At 32.8% G+C, this 5,944-nt stretch overlaps 1 long non-coding RNA gene across 5 annotated transcripts; it reads left to right on the forward strand.

Moving 5' to 3' along the window:
• The first annotated feature begins 1,456 nt into the window (after window positions 1–1,456).
• On the forward strand, window positions 1,457–3,119 carry LOC140969448 (uncharacterized). Of its 5 annotated transcripts, none has more exons than XR_012173939.1 (6): window positions 1,457–2,191; window positions 2,260–2,312; window positions 2,434–2,517; window positions 2,611–2,729; window positions 2,806–2,886; window positions 2,976–3,119. It is a non-coding gene; the product is annotated as an uncharacterized lncRNA (long non-coding RNA). The 5 variants fall into 5 exon arrangements; XR_012173941.1 differs by having other exon boundaries at window positions 2,434–2,469; XR_012173938.1 differs by having other exon boundaries at window positions 2,181–2,312.
• The last annotated feature ends 2,825 nt before the right edge of the window (window positions 3,120–5,944 follow it).

Raw genomic sequence — 5,944 nt, forward strand, 5'->3', positions numbered from 1 at the left:
TGCAATTAAAACAATTAAATAAAATACAAGGAATTTAATAACTTGTGCGCATGTGGTTTACGTGAACCTTAAAATTTTCGGGGCGTTACATAATAAGACACATCTTATGACTCTAATGCAGTTATTCAAACCTCACCCAACGCCCAAAAGCAGGGATACACCACGAACAACGCAACACGACCCGTGAATGTGACACGTTGACAACAAACGATTCCTACGACTTCTAATGCAATCAACGACTATCCACACGAAACAAAGCATCAAAACTCATCTCAGACTCATACTCCAAATACCTAAACACAGCAGCGGTCACCAGACGGTTCCCAATGAAGCCTGCAACAAATAAACTTCAAGAACACATCAATAGCATAATTTTCAGAAAACGCAGTTTGAGCCGTCCCACAAAAATCACCATAACTCGCTCAAATTTTATCCAAATATTTCTAGTTTTATATCAAATCGAAGGTATCAAAAATTTCTACATTTCATATGTTGAACGTTTTCTCAGAATCATGATCGAAAAATCGAGTATTTAAAAAGACAGCAAAAACGTGATTTTAGACCAAAAAATGGTTTCAAAAATGATCTAAACATGATTGCTCAAACTTCTACACAACATTCACATGGTTTTCATACAAAATATATCGCAACGCATACTATGACATGATCGACGCAGGAAAAACAGAATATACATGTCTTTTGAGGATTAAAAATACCGAGACGACGACACCGAAGCGGAGATGGCGTGAGGATTGATCCAGAACGATTAGTGGCTCGTTTTCCTTGAAGAAAAGTCACGAAAATTTGCTGGAAATATTCAGAGGAGGGGCGGCTGCTGTTCTTACTAGTAGAACCCTAGGTTTTGCTCTCAAAATATGGAATGAAATGTGTATGTGTGTGTTGTGTGAAAAAAAAGAGCGTGTAGGTGTGTGTGTTAGTGGTGTGTGCATGAGTTAGTAGGATAAATTAAGGAATTGATTTGCTTAACTAGGAATTAATAATGCTAATTAAAATTCTAATCAAAAGGCTAATAAAATGCTAATAAAGATGTTAATTTCTCACTACAAAGCAAAGTCCTCTAATTTAAAATAAATGTACATTTGCTAAACTTCAAAAGTTTTAAAATTCTAAAATCACTAAATAAATAATTTAGGATTTAAAAATGTTAAAACTAAATAAATTATTTAAAATGCCACAAACACAACTAAAAATAAAATACCGCATTAAAATTTTGCAAAAAATCGTCACCGGTCTTCTCCTCGATCCCGCCTTGAATAATCGCCTGAAACATAAAACTCGAAAAACATTTAACGTGCATCACATAAACATATAAATAATGTAATTTAAATAAATGCATCGCTTAAACTCATTTTAAATTTAAATAAATGAATTAACAATTAAATAAATGCATGAGTTTTACGTGTACTGAATTTTGGGCTCTACAGAGTATCCCACATCCAATTTGTTTTTGAATGAAGTTTATCGAGTAAAGATGGTTTTAGATGAAAAATCCCTTGATGAAGAAGAGTTTATTCGTAAAATGGTTCAAAAAATGAAAAGTAAGTTTGATAAATATTGGGAAGAGTGCAATTTATTGATGTCTATAGGTTCTATTTTGGATCCAAGGTGTAAAATGCGAGTGCTTGAATTTACTTTCCCAAGACTTTATTCGACATGAGATGCACAAGATAATATTATGAATGTTTGAAGAGTTCTGTATGATATTTACAAGGAATATACAGAAAGTGCTATTGAAAACCTCCAGGAATCAAGGAATGGTTCAGAATCTCTAGGGAGTAATCTATTGAGTCAAAGTGTGGAAGAAAATACTACTTCATCATCAGGATGGTTTGAATTTTCTTCTTATTTGAAATAGATGGAAACTGTGCAACCAGAAAAATCGGAGTTGGATGTTTACTTGGAGGAAGGATGTCATCGATTTGATCCAAAAGAAGAGTTTGATGCTTTGAGTTAGTGGAAGTTGAATGTGTACAAGTTTCCGATATTATCTTCCATGGCCAGAGATATTTTAGTTGTACCTATCACCACAGTTGCTTCAGAGGCCACATTTAGTGCAGGGAGTCGTGTTATTGACAAGTATCGTGCTTCTTTAACTCCTGCTACTGTGGAAATGTTGATGTGTGGAGGAGATTGGTGTCAAAAACGATATGGAGTGGCGAGAAAGATGAAGGTATTTTTTTTTCTAATTCTAAGCGAGTTTGTACATTGTTACATAAGTTTTATTTTTATTGATTGCAGGCTGAAAAATAGCACAAGTCAATTGAGTTACCAGTCGATTGAACTCATTAATGGTATGTGTATTTCACATCTGAAGATAACTAATTATGTTGGCTAGTTGCTACTCTCACATTTTGGTATATTTTCTTTGCTTTTCTCGTGCAAAAAATCTGTAACTATTTTATTTAAATGCAGGATGGTAACTGCTTGATAAGTTGATTATTCTGGGAGGTTAGACTTTTGATAATTAAGTAGTTTAAAATGTTTCTGTTTTGAAAGGTAAGAAATCATATTATCTATCTTATTATTATTCTGTATTCACATTTTCATCAAATAGTGAAAATGCATTATAAATATAATTTGTTATTGTAGGATTTGAGGAGTTGAATATGATGTAATTATTTTGTTGAACTTCAAATTGTTCAAGCTTATATGTTGCTTGATAATAGCCTTTTGATAGTTGAAGAGTGTTGATCTTTAAATTTTGGGAGGTAAACAATTATGTATACTATCTTTTTTTTTCTGTTTTTTATAAATAAATTAAACATGTGAATTTTCTGAATGCAGGTATTTAAGAAAAGAATGGACTTTTGAACTATTTTGCTGAAGTTTGATAGTTAAATAGTGTTGATATTTAACTTTTGGAAGGTAAATAATTATATACATTATCTATTTTTTTCTATGATGTTTACTGTATTTATGCAAATAAAAAAACATACGAATTTTATTGTGTGCAGGTATTTGAGGAAGGATTTTCAAGTTTGGATGAAATGGCTTAACTGGAAATTTGATACATATTTTGTTTGATGAAAAATTGTAAATTGATGATTCTAAAGTGTAATGAAATCAAGCAGGACTAATATTTAATGGTTTGTTATACTTGTTTTTTTGGTGTAGATAGGTAATACATTTTAATATTTTTGAATAACAATTGAGCAATGAAACAAACCACCATTTCTAGTAGTGATTCGAATTATTTTCGAGCTTCGAATATGTTTATTCGGATTCGAACTCGAGCTCGAATACTGAAAATTTTTAAAAATTTGGTTCGATTCAATTTGTTTACAGCCCTAGGTTTGTGTCTTGGCTTGGGTGGGGCTGGACCAGGGCTGGGCTAGAGTCATGTATGAGTCAAGGGAAGAGTCCTAGCAACGCTAGGACTCGAGACAAGAGGCTGGGGAGGTTCGAGAAAGCTGTAGGACCAGAAAACGACAGCTGCACAAGAATGGGGCTCACATAAAGGCTAGTGCTCGACTTCTGGTGTTTTGGGGGCTTGGGTCAGTCCAAGGCCTGGGGTAGTGGTTTAGACAATCTCTAAGGGTCTTAGGATTAGTCTTGGTGTGTTGGTTCATGGGCTGGTTGGCTGGATAGAAGGCTAGAACTAGAAACGTGAAAGCTGTACAGAAGTGGGTCATGGAAGGGCTGTAGGTTTTCGGCCTTAGGGTGTCAGTCAGGGGCTGGACCAGGGCTCTTGGCTACGGTTTGGGACATGTCTTAGGGTCCTAGAATGAGCCTTGTGGTGATGGTTAATGGCTGGAAGGGTCCTAGACTAGGTGGGTGTTCTATTGTTCAAGGGAACCACACGCGCACACACCTACAGTACATTGTCTCCATTCCAAGTGAGTGTGAGCGAGCCAGGACTAGGTTCAGGGGGCTTGGGCTTGGTCAGGAGGGTTCCTAGATGGGTTGGTTCGGGTTTGGCTCAAGGTGGCTCGGGCGTGGCTCGAGTATTTTGGGAGATGGCTCGGTGTGTTCGTCTAGGTGTCAAAAACGAAAATTAAAAGACTAATATTGGAACCATGGGTCCACGGGGGTGGCTCATGATTTGGAAGGGTAGAATAAATAATAAAAATGTTATGTTTAAAATTTGGGATCAAAATATGGAGTTTTGGATTTATCCGAGATTTTATCGCATCACGAAATGTTAATTAAAGAATTAAGTGAAAAACCTAGTTTTAAGCTTTACAAAATTATGAAAATTATATTTAAGCTTAAATAATAATAAAAATCTAAGTTTTTAATTTGGGAATTTTATAATAAAGTTTGGTTTAATTCGGAATTAAAACGTATTAATATGTTATGTTTAAAGATTAATTTAAAAGTCATCTATTTAAGCAAAACAAAAATATGGAAAAATTAATGTAAGCTTAAATAATTATTTGAGATGGTCTAGGGTCGACAGAATTAAGAAAATGTCAAAAACGTGAAATTTTACGTCTAGGGGTAAAACAGAAATTTTACACCCGAAAATTAGTAAACGTCATGGCATTGCCATGAATGCTTAATATGATTATTTTCAATGGGTATAGATGTTTATGGAATTTTATATGTTAACAATTTTTAATAGTATATGAACGTTTTAATTCATACGAAACCCAAAAAACGTTTTGAACGTCATCGAAACCAAAATTTTAAACTCAACAATAATCTGATAAGTTGTATAGTCGTAAACAATAATTTTGCAAGAACACAATAATATATAAGTGATGATATTTAGGCCTAATGAGAGTTCTAAATCGAACAAGACCATAATCTCACGGTTTTGTTTCCGCTTTTGGGATGGGGACCGAAAAATGGTTTTGATTTGTGAGAGATGATTACGATTTCGTAGTTTATGATAATAATTTTCTTTTATGTTTTTTATTTCTATCGTGCTTAAATGAGTCAGGCTTTTATTTTCCCCAATTTAGTTCAAATCAGCATTTGATACGAAATAGTGGTAGTTGTTAAATCTTAATGGTGCAAATGAATCAAGTAAATATTTGAGTTTTTTTTTTATTTTTATTTTTATAGAGCTAATTAAAATNATAAAGGGCTAATTTTAATTTTGAAATGACGAATAAAAAAACAAAACAAAAACTAAAAAGAAAAGACCAAAATATGCTTAAAGTTTAATAGTAGTAATAGATATTTACCTATAGTTATGTATAAGTTAAAGTAAACAATCTTCATTTGGAGAGTCATACGCTAGATTAAAGAAAGACATTGAGTATTATCGTCTTCACCAATCAGTGTCAAATTCTAAAATATTTATTAAATTTTAATAACTAAATTGAAATGAAATCGGTTAAGTTTAAATTCAACAAACTTAAATTAATACTGTTTTTTGGGTTTTAAGCAACTCAATTAATTCCAAATGGAATACATAAAAATATTAATATTCGAGTTTGGCCAATATTTAATGAATAAAAGAGCAATTTTCACCATTTACATTTTAAAATTGGATTTAACCCTATGATATTAAAAAACATATTTTTAGTACTATAATAAGTTTTACTTTATTTTTTAGAATCTTTATTTCGTTATTTTGCCACAAGTTAGCCTGACAAGGACATGCATCCAACATCGTATGACTAAGAACTTCAACTGAAAAATCCAAAAAAAAAAATCGAATATTTACACTATAACCTAATTTTCACTTCCTAGCCAATTTTACTATTCCGATTTTGTTTTAAAAAAAAAGAAGGAAATAAGTTACTATTTTGATTTGGATGATGTCAAGGACTTTTCATAGTTTGCCATGAAATATTTGAATTTAGAAACGCATGACTTACGAAACCGGGTTTAGCCCAATTGATTGATCTAGGGGTGGGCGTTTATTTTCTGATATCAGGTACCCGATCCGATCCGACTCGATCAGGTCGGGTATTTTTTTAAAAAAAAAAAAAACGGGTTCGTCGGGTACCCGATACCCGAAAATAATTTT

This window comes from Primulina huaijiensis, unplaced genomic scaffold, assembly GCF_012295235.1.
Source record: "Primulina huaijiensis isolate GDHJ02 unplaced genomic scaffold, ASM1229523v2 scaffold41585, whole genome shotgun sequence".
NCBI lineage: Eukaryota > Viridiplantae > Streptophyta > Magnoliopsida > Lamiales > Gesneriaceae > Primulina > Primulina huaijiensis.